The sequence below is a fragment of the Pinus tabuliformis genome, chromosome 1_1, assembly GCF_031772625.1.
Source record: "Pinus tabuliformis cultivar Carrire ecotype Pingquan chromosome 1_1, CPIR1, whole genome shotgun sequence".
Lineage (NCBI taxonomy): Eukaryota > Viridiplantae > Streptophyta > Pinopsida > Pinales > Pinaceae > Pinus > Pinus tabuliformis.
The window spans coordinates 649,643,923-649,662,209 of record NC_142297.1 but is presented as its reverse complement, the minus strand read 5'-3'; the positions used below and the strand labels follow the sequence as shown (position 1 = coordinate 649,662,209).

The following is an 18,287-nucleotide window of genomic DNA, read 5'->3' as shown; positions in this document are numbered from 1 at the left end:
TTCTTTCTCCGAGATGGATTCTTGATCTTTAGAAACTAGTTCTATGTTCCAAAGTCATCTGGGCTCAGAAGGCACCTTTTGAAGGAGTGCCACGACTCACCATGGGCTGGCCACCTAGGGTAGCATCATTCTTTGGCATTGTTGGAGAGAGGATTCTTTTGGGAGAAGATGCGCGAGGATGTAGAGGAGTATGTACGTACGTGCACGATTTGTCAGCAGGACAAATCGGATACTCAGAGGCAAGGAGGTCTATTGTAGCCTTTACCGATTCTTGAGAGACCGTGGATGAGTGTCTCGATGGACTTCATTACTCAATTACCACAGGTATAAGGTTATAATGGGATACTGGTCGTGGTTGATCGTTTTTCCAAGTATGTTGTCTTTGTTCCAAAAAAGATGTCATGTGGAGCCGAGCGGATGCGGAGTTGTTCTTCAAGAACATAGTGAAGTATTGGGGGATGCCATTAAGCATTGTGTTGGACCGAGATCCACGATTTACAGACATATTTTGGACCATATTGTTCAATTTAGTCGAGATAGATTTGTTGATGAGTTCGAGTTACCATCCGCAAACATATGGACAGACCGAGAGGATCAACACATTACTGGAGGATTACTTGAGACATTATGTAATGGTTGATCAGAAGAATTGGCCTGAACTCTTAGATGTGGCTCAGTTTAGCTACAACATACAAAAGAGTTCTGCGACAGGGTACAGTCCATTTGAGTTGATGAATAGACAGATGCTAGTCACATCACATACCATAGTGACAGGAGGTTTGTTGAGGAGTCCTCATGCGAAGAAGTCCATGAAGGCATGGGATGAGACCTTGGAGTTGGCATGATTGTGCTTGCACGAAGCTGCAAGGAGAATGAAGAAATGGGTAGATTAGGGAAAATGGGATACACACTTCAGTGTGGGAGATATGGTGTTTCTCAGGATTACCGGAGATCAGTTTCAGCCACCCAAGGGGACTGCGAGATCATTGACGAGGAAATAAGAGGGACTGTTCCAAGTGAAGAAGAGAGTGGGGGGAGTTGCTTACGAGATGGAGCTTCCACGCCATATGCATATGAAACATCCAATTTTTTGTATCAATCAGTTGAAGAGATGCAGACTTGATGCTGATCATCCAGAGAAGGTGGAACCATCGAGGGGACCAGCTATGATTGTGGACAAGCCACATCTTGAGATGGATAATATTCTGAGTTGTCGATCTGCAGGGATTGGTAGCCACATACGACGGGAATTTCTTGTCAGATCGAAGAATGCACTGGAGGAGGATAGCTGGGAAACGGAGGACTCAGTTTGGAGATGGAAGTGGAAGATTGTGAAGATGACAATGAGTTATGGAGGAGAGCCGAATTGAGAGGAACGGCAATGCTTTCGGGTGGGGGAGAATGTAATGCCCTGTGGCTTGCGAGTTACCCGGGTGAACCCACCAAATGAACGAGCTGCGATCGAAGATGGGCGAGACACCTTGAACGAGCGTGTGGACGAAGTGTTTGGTCGTAAGTTTATACATGGGCGATTTGGGTGCTCAACCCATGGCCGACCGAATGAAGATTGCAATGGGCGAGCTAAGGAGGGGGTGGTCCCATGAGTTGGGCAAGCCGACCCACCTCTTGAACGAGTTTGCAATGCGAAACAAGTCAGCTAGGCGATGGAATGAAGGTTATCTGGGTGGCACGGTCTCACCAACCAACCGTATGAATAGGTAGGTAGGAGGTGCAACAAAGGCATCATTCGATAGGATGAACTCGATGAAACAAGAAGTGCAAGGAGCCGGTGTAAAGCATGGCACAGAACCGTAATTCATGTGCCCACTCGTTGGCAAAATGCATAGTCTTGGTGCGAGTTGGTAGCGGAGGGCGAGTCGAGAAACAGGCCACACGAAGGTGTGCCTGCCCGATGAGTTAGAGCACACAGGTGACCCATAGGTAGGGCGCCCACCAAGCAACAGGACCACGGGTGGACGTGCGACCTGGGTGTGGATGCATCGTGCACGCTGAGCAGGTGTTGACACAAAAGTTTCTAAGTGTGGATTTGGTGAGGCGTGACCAACGTGTGGTGGTGTGCATGGTTGGGGCGCCCATTTGGCAAAACGACACGGTTGTAAACGCCAGTGGAGCTTTTTCTCTCGATCATCTATATTTTCATAAACTCAGAATAAAAGATTATTATTGCATATGATGGTCTCCTCTCTGCTCTGTTGAATGTTTATGTTATAATGTTAATGGATTCCGCACATTAATATTGTTGATTAAAGATGATGAATGTTAGGCATAGTTCACAAAGTAATTTAACAAATGAACATGTTAAGTACTTAGGCAGTGCCGCACGGTTGCCAATTAACGAAAAAGAATTGGGGGCGTGACAGTAGGGATTAGGACAGAGATGAGAGTGGGCAGGGAGCGAGGTTTGTTTTGGATTATGGTTTTTTAATGTTTTTTTAATTGTTTTTTTATATTTTTAAAAAATAAATAAAAAATAGTTGTTTTTTAATTTTTATTTTTAATTATGTTTTTTTAATTGTTTTTATTTTTTAAATTGTGTTTTTTAATTATTTTTTTTTTAATTTATTTTTTTTAAATTGTTTTTTTCTTTTATTTTTCTTTAATGGTTTTCTTTTATTTATTTATTTTTTTTAATTTCAAAAAATAATTCTTAATTTTTTTTGTTTATTTAAATTATTTGATTTAAATATTCTTTATTTTAATTTTGTTTTTTTCTAAATAATTTTTTTCTTAATTTTTTTTTTGGTAATTATTTTAGGTTTTTTTTGGAATGAGGATTTTTTAATTATAACTTTTTAACTTTAAAAATTCACCCAAAAAAAATGTAGATCAATTTATTTTTCTTTAAATTATATATATATATATATATATATATATATAATCATTTTTTATTTATTTTTTGATAATTTTTATTTTTTTTGTTTTTTCATTAATTTTTTATTCAATTTTTTTTTAATGAGTTAATTTTGGTTTTTTTTTTCTTTTTTTTACATTTTTATAGGTTTTTTGGTCATGTTTTTTTATTTTTATTTTTATGTTTTATTACTAACATGTTTTATTATTTTTATTTTTGTCATGTTTTATGTTATATATATATATATATATATATATATATATATATATATATATATATATATATATATATATATATATATATATCTATATATATATCTATATATATATATATATATATATAGGTTTTTTTCTTTTTTTTTAATATTTTTCTGTATTTGATTTTTTTGTCATGTTTTATTATTATTATTCTTTTTATTACTAACGTGAAAATCACCAACATTTAAAAAAAATATCCACACTTAATTCGTTAGAAAATTTAAAGTGTAAAAACTAAGCTCTCTAAACAAAGAGGTTTGATGCTAATCAACACTTTTCAAAATCAAGATGAAAATCACTTATAAAAAAAAATGTTCACACTTGATACATAAAAAAATTTATAAGTGTCAAAAATAATCTCTCAAAAAAAATATGTTGATGTTGCATCAACACTTTTCAAAATCCACATTAAAGTCACTAGCATTTAAAAAAATGTGTTGATGTTGCATCAAATTTTTTTTAAATCAGCATGAAAACCACTAACATCGAAAAAAAATGTTCATACTTGATACATAAGAAAATTTAAAGTGTCAAAAATATGCTAGAAAAAAAGTGAATTCAGGCATCACCACTTTTCAAAATCGAGTGATTATTTGCTACATCAAAAAAATGGGTACTAGTTCACTTTCTCATTTGATTGGTAACTATGTTTATCACCTTTGCTAAATTATCACACAAAATTTGGGCCCAAGTCATTATGGTTACGTTTACGGCTGCATCTATTAATGGCAACCATTCTAGGGGAAATTTAGTGCTATCAGACTTGCCGAACATCCTACATAGCATGGTTGCTGTAAAACTATGAGGGGAAGAAATAGATGCAGTAGAGTACACACTAATTCTTTTCCTTTTTGTTCTTAGCCTCATTTTTTGACCAGGTATGTGTGACATCTATTAGGTCCTCGTTCTCTTTGGCAAACTTCTCGAGGAACTGCTTGTTGTAGAGTGTTTGTGGCTTTGGCACGTTGTACATAAGTCGTAGGTTGTCTGGCGAAAAATATCCCATAACCTCTTGGATTCTATTCTTAAAACATCCATCTGAGATATCAACCTAATTAATTATCCACTTGACCATATATGTATAACGGATTATCTTTGGTCGCACAGCTATGCGATGCAGAAATGAGCATGCCATCTTAAAAATGGAGGCACTTGAGGGAACATTATCGCCAGTTGTGACCTTTGTTTCCAGAGGTCTCAGTTCCTCTTCTTCTAATAAATCATACATGGTTTTCCATGCAGAGGTTCTTCCTTCTCTGTTGCATGTAGTATCTATGAATAAAGGAGTCATTTCTAATTTCTCAGACACACCTTCCTTGCCCTTCTTTACCATTGCTCTCAAAGACTCATTCTGTGGATTTTTCCTAAAAATGGAGAAAATCAATACCTATCAGATATACAGAGTTAAGAATGAACATAAGATAGAGTAATACATATAACTTGAAAAGGTGATAAGAAAGGAGTTTTATCTGAATGCAAGTGAGAAGATACTGTATCACGTTGAATGGCTTTTCACACATAAATGCCATTAACATTTATTAAATGCCCACTAATGGTTCATTATCTTTTAGCTTCATTGCTCATTAATATCCTCATCATAAGTTAGGAGGAAAGCTTCAAGGTTTTTGAGCCTTTAAATTGTGAAAATGTTGATTTTGTGATTGCAATGCAATATCGCAAATCACATTATCATATTATGTTTGTACGCTTTCCTTATCATTTCTTTTGTTCTTGCGAGATGCGAAATGCAGGCCTCTTACTATTGTTTCCAAATCATATCTTATTTGTTAGGTTTTCTTATGTAAATCGCTTTTTATTAAGTAGTGAACCTAAATACTCGTTTGTATCATGTCTCAGGAGTGGATCCGGGTCTGAATCGCATTTTACAATCACGTCGGATGGTAAGTTTGCAGTGTTCTTTTTAATATCGGAAATGCGATGTGATAAGTGAGATGTTGTCATTGTAATTTCGCATCTCACACATTTTAAGATAACTCATTAAGGTGCGCCTTCTAAAATTAGCGATATGCGATGCGGGCCTTACTTTTAATGTGAAATGCCTTAGGACTTAGTTTATATAATAAACATAATAGTTTCGAAGTCTCTAGTGCAGAGTCCTCTTTTGATCGTTGTGGTGGATTAGCAAGGCTTTCAATTACACTTGATTGTGTGATATGCGAGAAAGGAAGACATTTACAAATTTTTTGAAAAGGTCTTCGATTGATATCTTGTTCTATTTCAAAATTTAATAAGGAAGATGCCTAAATGCTAAACTTTTTTTTGGAAGGAATTTTTTTTAAAGGGTCCCCATTTATTAATGTACTATTGACTACTACTATTAACAAATGGGGGGTTTTTGAATAGCACAACAAGTTTTAATGTTAAATTCCCAAGGTATGACATACCTTACTTCAACATATAACAAACCCTACAAATAATTCAGACAGACAGAATGCATCCAACAAATTTTCAAAATTCATATGTTACACTTCTCACTAGGGTTTCATACAAATCCTAGATTTTATACAAAAGAATCAATCAAAGTCAATCATAGCTTAGTCATTAGCATGACCAGCTTCCACTAGGCTAGTTGAAAACCCTAGATTTTTGTTCAATCATCAAATCCATCCAAAACTCAAATTTCAAAAAAAATTCACAAATATCAAATTATCATATTGAACAATTATTTCTACTTTGACTAAGGTTCAACTCTATAATTCCATTTTCACAATTTCAACAATTTTACACAAATTTCAAATCATCATATTTTAGAGATTTTACTTTGCCTAAGGTTCAACTCAAAAACCATAGAATTCCATTTTCACAATTTCAACAATCATTAAATAGATTTCAAATTGGTATATCATACATAGTAGACAATTTAACCTCACAACAACGTAAACTTTGAAACGAGAACTGATAAGATTACCCATTTTTTTGATGTAAAAAAAAATCATCTGATTTCGAAAAGTACTAATTCAAAATTCATATATATCTATATATATATATATATATATATATATATATATATATATATATATATATATATATATATATTAGCATAGATTTGTACACTTCAAACTTTTTTATGTATATTATTTTTTAGAATGTTAGTGATTTGCGCATTGATTTTAAAAAGTGTTGATGCTGCATGAGGCCCTTTTTTTAGAAGACTTATTTTTTTACTTTAAATTGTCTAATGTATTAATTGTGAATAGTTATTTTTTAAATTTAACAGTTCCTTTTTTTGTAAGCTTTAGTAGGATCCTCTCATTTTCCAGTTTTTACATGTCTCTTATTCACCGCAATACGAGGGAGGGTAGCACAAGAATCGAACCAAAGATCTCCGGTTCAGTGAGACTTCATTTCCACGGCCATTTCCACTTGAGCTACTCCATGCAGACTAAATTTAACAATTTTTGAAGTAGTCCTCTTCTTCATATTTTTTTGTTTGTCTTTTAATTCATTTACTTTTGTAGTGAGATCTTTATTTTTTTGCATAGTTAAAGAAAAATGTCGATATTTTAAATTTTCGATATTCTACATATTTGTATATCGTTAATTACTTTTTCAATGCACAGCCAATAATTGTCTGTAAAAAAACAATATTTTTCAACAATTGACATAAAAATAAACATTTTGATCATAATGGTAAAAGCCATAAATTCTTCATCTGGAAGCCGTTTTCAGAGCCGTTTTTTTTAAACCAGCCTAATTTTTCGAGATCTATCCATTGGAACACTTAGTTTCAGCATCTTTAGCTTCAGTTTCCATTGAAATGGAAAGTCAATACCAAGTTACCCTTGACAACACCAACTACTTCCAATGGTTGGCCTACATTGAGGATTTACTTAGAAGGTCTCTACAGAATAGCCTCAGGCCAAGAAAAGAAACCGAAGGATGAAGATAAGGCTACTAAATGGGAAAATAGGCAAGATCAAGAACGTGCATTGATAGGGATGTCTATTTCTACAGATCTTAGATTCCATATTGCAGAACTTGATACTCCTGATGAAGCAATGAAACAAATCAATAAAGTTTTTAGGATTAAAAATGAACTTAGAGCCCATCAACTTGAAAATGAGTTGCTTACATTGGACCCTAATAATTTTTCTTGCATTGAAGATTTCTTGTCCAAGTTCAAGACCCTTAGATATCTCTTGGAAGGTGTTAAAGTTAAGAAAGAAGATAGTAACCTTATCTATTACATTCTTACTAAGTTGGGACCAGCCTACTCTGTGTTTGTTTCCACCTTCCATTCTACAAGAGAAGCCTTCATTTCTCAAGTGTAGGTTTTAACCCTGTACATAAATTACCTGCATACGAATTCTTAAACAAAGAAAATAAACAATGCGAGAGCATAACCCATAAAACACATATGCACAGAGATTTTTCCTTGGATCCCAAAATCGGGACTAGCAGCTTGATTTTTCATTATGTTCCTTTCAATGTTACAATACATATTTATACATGCTGAAGCATCCAATTACCATGGACCGAAAAGCATCGCGTCCAATACCATGGACCGAAAACCATCGCGTCCAAAAAACATGTGCGAAAATCATGCACAAAACCATAGGTGGGTCCGCCCAACCTAACATATGGTCCAAAACCAAAATTTTCCAGGGCGCTGCCCCAGACCCCATAAAGTGGGGTTACGGGTGCCCTTCAAACCCCCTATTAACTACGTGGAAAGAATATAACACAACCCAACAATCTCCCACTTGTTGTTTTCTTTCCACAGGGGGCCACAGGAGAGCTTAGTCATTTTTTCAGCCCTGAGATTCCCATTGCTTCTCTACACCAAGAGAACTTCTCAGAGCTCACAGATTTTGTCAATGCATCTGCAGTATTCTTCAAAGTGTCCACCTTTACCAACAACACCTTTCTGTCTTCTATCATATCCCTCACAAAGTGATACTGAACATCAATGTGCTTTGTCTTTGAATGATAAGCAGGGTTCTTTGCCAAGAAAATTGCACTTTGGCTATCACAGTCTATTCTTATAGCTCCCTCTACTAACCCCATACTTGAACACAATCTCTGCAACCAAACTGCTTCCTTGCTTGCATGAGTGGCTGCCATGTATTCTGCCTCTGTAGTTGATAGTGCCACTACAAATTTTTTCTTACTCATCCAACTGTCTGCACCTCCAAATAGGTTAAACACATACCCACTTGTAGATCTTCTCTGATCCAGATCTCCAGCCCAATCTGCATCAACAAAGCCATGAATATCCAACACTCTGTCCAATCCTGGTCTTCCTTGGTAGCACAAACCATAATCACTAGTGCCACGCAAATACCTGAAAACCCGCTTCACTGTTGTCCAGTGCTCCTTCCCAGGTTTTGACATAAACCTTCTCAATACTCCCACTGCATGTGCAATGTCTGGTCTAGTACAGGCCATTGCATACATCAGGCTACCCACTGCAATTGCATATGGAACACGGGACATGTCCTCTTCCTCTTCTTGTGTCTTGGGACACTGTTCAGCAAATAACCTTACACAGACAGGAATAGGAACCTTCACCGATTTACTATCCTTCATATTAAACCTCTGGAGTATTGTCTCGGCATACTTCCTCTAGTTTAACCAGAGCTTCCTCTTTGACCGATCTCTTTTAATTTCCATGCCCAAAATATAGTTTGCAGCACCAAGATCTTTCATGTCGAATTTGGAGGACAATTGGGTCTTCAAATCCTGGATAATTTCTTTGTCATTTCCAACCAGCAACATATCATCCACATACAAGACCAGATAAATAATACGGTCACCAATTAATTTAAAATACACACAATGATCTTCTTTGCTTCTGGTGAAGCCAAGTCCCCATATAAATGTATCAAATTTTTGATACCACATCCTTCATGATTGTTTTAACCCATACAGAGACTTCTTTAACTTGCATACCAATTCTTTCTTACCCTTCACCACAAAGCCTTCAGGTTGCTTCATGTAGATTTCCTCTTCCAAATCCCCGTGAAGAAATGTTGTCTTCACATCCATCTGTTCTACCTCAAAATCAAAAGCAACAGCAACAGATAAAAGTAATCTAATAGAAGTTACCTTGGCAACAGGAGAAAAAATATCACCAAAATCAATTCCCGGCACCTGGGAATAACCTTTTGCTACCAACCGAGCTTTGTATTTCTCCACCTTTCCTTCTGCATTTGTCTTCTTCTTGAACACCCATTTGCTGCCAATGGGTTTCCTTCCAGCCGGAAACTCCACCAGATCCCAAGCCTCATTTTTGTGCAAAGATGTCATTTCATCGACCATGGCCTCTTTCCAGAGTTTTCCATCCTCTGAATCCATTGCTTCCTTCACAGTTCTGGGATCATTATCAGTAATAGACAAAGCAAAATTTGAACTGAAAGCAGATGGACTATACCTTTCTGGCTGCCTTCTTTCTCGAACTAATCTTCTCATAGCCGGAGTTTATGGCTCTTCATCTTCTGATTCCTCCTCTACTGCAGAGTCTGATTCTTTCTCCTTTGGCTCAAACTCTATCTTCTCAGGTTCCTTTGGTTGGACTTCATGTTGAATAACATCTTTTACGTCTCTGAACAACACATCTCGGCTATACACAACCTTCCGTGTGACTGGGTTCCAAAGCTTATAACCCTTTAAACCATGCTTATACCCAATAAAGATGCACTTTTCAGATTTACTATCCAACTTGGTTCGTTTCTCCTTTGGAACATGTACATATGCATCACATCCAAATACCCTTAGATGTGAAGGAGAGGGTTTCTTACCAGTCCATACTTCTTGTGGAGTCTTATCCTCCAACGCTGATGAAGGTGATCTGTTGATCAGGTAACATGCAGTATCCACCGCCTCTGCCCAGAATTCTTGTCCTAACCCAGCACCACTGAGTATGCTTCTTGCCCTTTCCATCAACGTCTTGTTCATTCTTTCTGTGACTCCATTTTGCGAAAGGTGTATATGGATTAGTCTTATGCCGTGCTATACCACACTTCTTACAAAATTCTTCAAATTCCTTGCAGCAAAATTCTCCACCATTATCTGTCCTCAGCACCTTTATCTTCTTCTCTGTCTGATTTTCCACCAGAGCCTTAAATTCTTTAAACCTGTCAAAGACTTCATATTTCTTCTTAAGAAAATATATCCATGTATTCCTTGAGAAGTCATCTATGAATGATACATAGTACACATACTTACCCAGTGATGGAACCTTCACAGGTCCAAACACATCATTGTGCACAAGCTCTAATATCTGTTTCGTCCTCTTACCACCAAAGGGGAAACTCACCCGATTCTGCTTCCCATATACACAATTTTCACAGAAATCAAAATCCAAAGAGCTATTATTCATACCTTCTACCATACCTTTACCATGAAGTATTCAAAGGCTCTTCTCTCCAATATGTCCAAGCCTTTGATGCCACAACATGGTCTTCTCTCCAGAGACCACTAGATTCTCTACTCCATTTTCAGGAACCATAGAACTATTGCACCCATCAACAACAGTGCTACCTCGCAGCTTGTACAGAGTTCCAATCTGAACTCCCCGCATTAATATCAGTGCTCCTCGAACCATCTTGTAGGTATCTTTCTCAAACACCTTCTTTACACCTGCATCATCCAACTTACTTATAGAAATCAGATTTCTGGCCAATGCAGGAATATGTAGAACACTTGGAAGTGTTCTAACCCTTCCACCTTGCAACTTCAACTTTACTTTCCCCGACCAATGATTCTAGCCTTCCTATCATCTCCTAAGAAGACATCACCACCATCGTATTTCTCATACTCTCAGAACCGCTCTCTATGGGGAGTGAAGTGAAAGGATGCACCTGAGTCAATCAACCATGCCTCATGATCTACATGTGTACTTGAAGAAGCCAAGTACACATCCCCACCTTCATCTGAGGTGGTTTTCACCTCTGTAGAAGGAGCATCATGACATTCCTTTCCTTTATCAGGAACTTTAGATTTACAATTCCTTCTGAAGTGCCCTTCCTTTCCGCATTTCCAGCACACCACCTTTGTAGGTTTTCCTAGAGATTTAGATCTCCCTCTAGATTTAGATCTCCCACTCAATGACTTATTTTTGTTTCTGTTCTGGGATCGTCCTCGTACAGACAAGGCATCACCATTCTGGTTGTCCATATTTTTCTGTCTCATCTCCTCCGTCAGCAAGGCTGAGACTATTTCATCAAACTGCAAAGCTGTTGCATTGCTACCTATTGCAATAACCAGACTATCCCACGAATCTGGAAGAGAACACAACAGACTGATGCACTTATCTTCATCTGAAATTTTAATATCAAAAGATAATAACTGACTTACCACAGTATTAAACGCATTCAGATGCTCTGTCACCGAGTATCCATCTTTCATCCTCAGGTTATACAGCTTTTTCCGTAGGAACAGTTTATTCACCAGAGACTTAGATTGGTACAAAGTCCCTAACTTGACCCACAAAGCCTTTGTCGTAGCTTCCACTGATACATTCAGCAATACTGAATCCGAGACACACAATCGTATTGTGCTCTTTGCCTTCCGATCCAACTTCTTCCATTCTTCATCGGTCACTTCCGATGGTTTAGTACCCGGATCTACCGCAATCCACTGATCTTTATCCACCAACAGATCCTCCATCTTGAGTTTCCACAACTCAAAATTCTGACCATTGAACTTCTCAATCTCTATCTTTCCATTGCTCGCCATCTCCTTTCACCACCAGAATCGATCTCGCAGATCTCCCACTGAACAGGGTCTACCACAGGCCCGAGCGAAACCCCTCAGCAACAAAGGCATCCCCTTGAAGCCAAAACAGCTCTGATACCAAATGTAGGTTTTAACCCTGTACAGAAATTACCTGCATACGAATTCTTAAACAAAGAAAATAAACAATGCGAGCGCATAACCCATAAAACACATATGCACAGAGATTTTTCCCTGGATCCCAAAACCGGGACTACCAGCTTGATTTTTCATTATGTTCCTTTCAATGTTACAATACATATTTATACATGCTGAAGCATCCAATTACCATGGACCGAAAACCATCGCGTCCAATACCATGGAACGAAAACCATCGCGTCCAAAAAACATGTGCGAAAATCATGCACAAAACCATAGGTGGGTCTGTTCAACCTAACATATGGTCCAAAACCAAAATTTTCTGGGGCGCTGCCCCGGACCCCATAAAGTGGGATTACGGGTGCCCTTCCAACCCCCTATTAACTACGTGGAAAGAATATAACACAACCCAACATCAAGGAACAGACTACAAGTCCCCTTCCTTTGACTCTTTTTGTGATTCTTTAATAAGAGAACAAGAAAAACTCTTACACCTTGGTCTTCTTAATCTTGGAAACTCCTCCAAGAAAGCGTTAGCCGCCCAGCAGCAACCAAATTCAAAGAATCCTAAGAAGTCATATCCTAAAAAGAATGGTCCTAAACCAAACAAGGGTCCTAAGCAATTTCAGCCCCAAAATGAAAAATCATTTCAACAAAATGATAAGACAAATAAAAACAAAGGGAAGAAGACTGATAGACATTGCAATTTTTGTAATCGAGATGGCCACTTAGAATCAAATTGCTCTAAGAAGATGGAAGCCTTGGAAGCAGAAATGAAGAAGCATAACATCCATTTGGGTCAATCTTCAACTTCAACTTCATCTTCAGGAATGGCACTTTCTGCATGTGGTTGTCAAGCATCTCGGTCTGGCTATGCATTAAATGTATCTTCTTCTTCTCATTCTCATGAGTGGCTCGTTGATTCTGTAGTTCTTATCACATGGCCAAAAACAAAGCCATGTTTTCTTCTTTAAATGATTGTAACACCAAAAATATATATGTTGGTGATGATAGATCTCTTAGTGTTGTAGGGACTGGAACTGTTCATCTAGACAATGGTCAGTTTAATGATGTATTATGTGTTCCAACCTTATCCTGCAACCTTCTATCTGTATATCAGATAACTCATTCAGGTGAAGGTAAAATCGTTGAATTTTCACCTCATTATGCTGTAATCAAGGACTTAAGAGATCCTAAGAAGATTTTAGCTACTTGCATTGCTGATGATTCTACAAGGTTGTATAAGTTTCACAACTTTGGGTCATCAAATCTTCCCTCAGTATTTGTTGCTCATAAGGATGAAGTGAGCAAACTTTGGCATGAGCGATTTGGTCACTTAAACTATCGCTCCCTTCAGCATCTATGTAAAGAAAATATGGTGACAGATCTTCCTATGATATCTTGCAGAGATGGTGTTTGTTCCGGATGTGTACTCTGAAAACATCATCGGGACAGTTTTGAAAAACGTGCCTCTTAACACGCCTTAGCCCCTTTACAGCTTGTGCATAGTGATTTATGTGGTCCACTTCCTGTTGTTTCATTCTCTGGCTGCAATTATTTCTTAACTTTCATTGATAATTTCTCCAGACGCACTTGGGTATACTTCTTAAAACTCAAGAGTGAAGTATTTAACACATTTTTGGCCTTCAAAGCCTCTGTTGAAAAACAATCTGGACATCAAATTCTTAAGCTAAGATATGATAATGGCGGAGAATATGTTAAAAATACATTCATAAACTTTTGCACTGAGAATGGAATTCAAATGCAACATATTGTTCCATATACTCCACAACAAAATGGTGTAGCTGAAAGGAAGAATCACACCTTAAAGGAAATGGCTAATTGTATGCTACAATCTAAAGGACTTGGTCTTAGTTTTTGGGCAGAAGCAATTAACTGTGCAAATTACATAATAAATCGCACTCCTACTAAGGTTTTAAAGAATATCACTCCAGAAGAAGCATGGAGCTCAATCAAACCAGATTTTAGTCACTTTCGTGTTTTTGGAAGTGAAGCGTGGGCCCATATTCCAGATGAAAAGCATAAAGCTTTAGAACCTAAGAGTGAAAAATGTACTTTTGTTGGATATTCTGAAGATGTCAAAGGCTATAGACTTATTCCATTTAAGTCCAAAAACGTTATCATTAGAAGAGATGTAAAATTTGATGAAAATATATTGGCCTGCGAGCCTAGTCTGGCAGATGTGACACCTCTCCCTATCTCTTCTACTTTTGAAAACATTTGTTCTTCAAATGATGAAAGTGAGGATGACAATCCTCCCCCACCATCTCAGGATCCTCCTTCAGCTCCTCAGCTTCCAAAATGGGTTCGTGCTACTCGAGATGCAGCAGGTGATCTTTCCAGTGATCCTACAGATCAGCGACGCACACGTTCTCAGTTTGAGAGAGCCTCTTCTTTACTGGCTCAAGCTCCAGTAAATTGTGATCCTGACACCTTTGCAGAAGCTTCAGGCCATATAGATTGGGAAGTAGCTATGAATGAAGAATATCATTCATTATTGGCAAATGATACATGGGATCTTGTTCCTCTACCAAAGGGATGAAAACTTGTTAGATGCAAATGGGTTTACAGAACCAAGTATGGACCAGATGGGAAAGTTGATAAACATAAAGCTCGTCTCGTTGCTAAAGGTTTTTCACAGGTTGAAGGCATTGACTACACTGAAACCTTCTCCCCTGTTGCCAAAATGAACTCTATCTGCCTTGTTCTTTCCCTTGCTACCTCGTTCAAATGGGAAGTCCATCAGATGGATGTTAAATCTGCCTTCTTGCATGGGGACTTGCATGAAGAAATCTACATGGAACAACCCATTGGCTTCATAAAAACAGACTCCAGCCTTGTATGTCGGCTTAAGAAATCCCTTTATGGTCTCAAGCAAGCTCCTCGAGCTTGGTATGCCAAAATGGATAGCTTTCTTTTAGAATTTGGCTTTTCTAGGTGCCATTCTGACAATGTTGTCTACACCAAGAAAGTGGGCAAGTCTCTTATCATTCTTGTTCTTTATGTTGATGATCTTATCCTTACCGGTAGTGATCCCAACCTTATAAACCATGTGAAGTCCAGCCTTAAAAAGAAATTTGAAATGACAGACTTAGGACACTTACATTATTTTCTTGGTCTTCAAGTCTTGCAATCCAAGGAGGGTATTTCCCTTTCCCAGTCCAAGTATGCTTGTGATATTCTACGTCATTTTCACATGGAAGACTGTAAGCCAGCCCCTTCTCCCTTTCAGTCTGGAGTCAAATTTTCAGTCATTTGTACTTCTCCTGAAGTTGATGCTACCTTATATCGTCAACTTGTAGGAAAACTCTTGTATCTAACTCATACTCGTCCTGACCTTTCCTTTGTTGTTGGCCTTGTTGCTCGGTTTATGCAAAACCCACGTGAAAGTCATTGGAAAGCAGCTAAAAGAATACTTCGTTATGTTTGAGGTACAGTTCAGTTTGGGATTCATTACAGTGCCAAAGCAACTCCTCTATTGGTTGGTTTCAATGATTCTGATTGGGCTGGTGACCCTGATGATCGGAAGTCTACTGCCGGTTATGTGTTCACTCTTGGTTCAGGACCTATTACATGGGCTTGCAAGAAACACGGTGCCATTTCTCTTTCGTCAGCAGAAGCAGAGTATCGTGGTGTCGTAGAAGCTAGTAAGGAAGCCTTGTGGCTTCGTCAGATCCTATCAGAGTTTGGCTTTAAGCAGCAGCATCCGACTACACTTTGGTGTGATAATCAAAGTGTCATTCAACTATACAAAGATCCAGTCCAACATCAGCGCAGCAAACACATTCAACTGCACATGCACTTCATCAAAAAGCTCATTCACGACCATGTTCTTGAAGTGCAATATTGTTCAACAGATGATCAAGTTGCAGACATCTTAACAAAGGCTCTCACAGAGGCGAAGTTCACTAAACTTTGATTTATGGTTGGAGTTCAGGAAGTTGTCACTAAGGGGGGATATGCTCTAGTGCCTCATTCCTTCTCCTATTGTGTCATATTTGTAAATCCTCCAATCCTATCCCAAGTTGTTCTTAAGGGGGGATGTTAGGATATTCCGACACATAGGAAATAGTTAAGTACAACTTGGTCTAGTATAAAGTTAGGTAAAGTGTGTTTCTTTACCGTTGTACATTTTGTAACTTACAATCCGACGGTCACGATATGTAGTGATCTGACGGTTCATTCTCTCATCAGTATTACCGACACTTGATCTATGGCTTGACACCTGATTGGTCCATGATTTCTATTTAAAGCGCATGGAGGGTCATTTGAAGGGTAATCCATGCATGAGACAAGCATATGTAAATTTTTCATTCTTTTATTAATAAATTGCCTGAAGTGGCCATGTTGGCTCAGGCCGTGGACTGTTTCCCTCTTTGAGGGTTTTAACCACGTCAAAAATACTGGTGTATTGATCTGTGATCTAGTTGTGAGCGGTGTCTTTTGGTGTTCTGTCTAAGGAACTTACCCTGTAAATTCCTACACATAAATATAACAAAAAAATTACACATTTTGATCACCTTTTGCTAGAAATGACACGTCAAAATCACAATTTTTATAGGGAAAATATAACAAAAAATGGTTAAATAATAGTTTTTTAATGAATTTAATGTCAGATAATAATAATAATCATAGGTTTTTTCAAAAAATAATGATTCACATAAGAATTAAAGTGAAAATCACATAATACAAGTATTGAACATATAACAACATTAACTGAATACTTATTCTTCTCACAAAATGTCAACATCAAAGCATTACAAGTATAACCAATTAATAGTTCCAAAAAATGAGCTTGATTTCCAAGAATAACTTAAATTTAATCAATAATATCACATAATCCAAACTCTTCATCTTCTAGAGTTTTATCATTGCCTTTTTCCACAATATTTTCTACTTCAGTTTCCTCCTTTTCCTCTTCTGATGAATCTTTGATGTCTGTGAATCTCCCAATGTATGCCTTTCCAATAATTTCATCTAATGGTGGTTGAGGTTCCTTTTCCTTTTTTGCCACACATGATTCATTAAAATCCCCTTTCCTCAACCTAATTTCTTGCATTACATCTAGAATAAATTGAAGAGCATTAATTCTTTTATGAATAAATTTGCACTGTACACAATCTTTTTCAATGGCAATGCAATTTCTTCCCTTTTGTAGGGAACATGCTTGTGTTGTACTTAGTTATCAAGCACAAAAGAAATAATGAAGTAAATTAGTATAATCACATATAAATTAAGAAAAAAGATATTGAAATTCAATTTTATATAATAAAACTTACCTGAGCCTTAGAATAAATCCAAAACCCAATTTCCTTCATTTGAACATAAGTCTATAAAATAGTTAATCAATGACTGTAGTTTTTTATAAGTGTTAACTATCTCTCCTTTTTATTCTTTATCTTCATATATTAGTTTTTTTACATCAACATCATAATCCAGTACTTGGCAATGATTCTTTCCATCTACCCAATTAAGAAGCATAGACTTATACCTATTATCTTTTGTCCAACTTTCAACATGGATGAACTCAAAAACACTTATAATTGGTTGATATTCATGGTTAATAAGATTTGACTTTTTCCTGTAACATGAAATAGTAAATTTCAATTAACTTGTACATAAATGAATTTTTTAACATTAATCAAACATGAAATTTCGACGTCTTACAATGTAAGTTGCATCCTTGAGTTTTCTTTCCCCTTGAAGCTTGTCAATAACATTGTCAATTCTATGTCTGAATGAATTGTCACAAATCTCCATAATGGTGATGATGTGATTTCTACAAATCCCACAACCACTTTACTAAGGGTCACTATCATAGTCAATGTTTGGGATACTGAAACCATGGGGAATATCTGCAATAACTAGGGAATAATCCCTTTTAGGTATGAGTTTAGCAATGTCTTCATAATCACCTTGTATTATTTGATATTGGATAGTTTCAAGCCCGTTCCAAATGAAATGAGTAATATTTGGATCAGGTTCAACATTACTAAGGCACTGTTTTCCCAATATTTCAATCTTAATTTTTTTAATAAAGATTTTTAAACTATCTGGTGCTCCATTTGCATCCTTCTTTGTCTTTAATAAAAAAAACAAATATATGCATAAGTTATAAAATAACAATAGTATATAGATGAATAAAAATGAATGTATAAATAAACATACCTTTTTAAATGCAAGATAAAAGTATTTTGGTGTTGATGTAGAACTTGAATCTAGGTAGTTACGTACAACATCATCCATACTATCTTCATTCAAAAATTTAACATTTGTTCTTGTATTTTCATGTAAATCTTATG

The 18,287-nt window shown here is 36.8% G+C and overlaps 1 pseudogene; it reads left to right on the top strand.

Annotated features, from left to right (window-relative positions):
- The first annotated feature begins 1,406 nt into the window (after positions 1 to 1,406).
- The window catches only part of LOC149215065 (protein CHROMATIN REMODELING 20-like), a 35,272-nt pseudogene continuing 18,391 nt past the window's right edge, over positions 1,407 to 18,287 (top strand).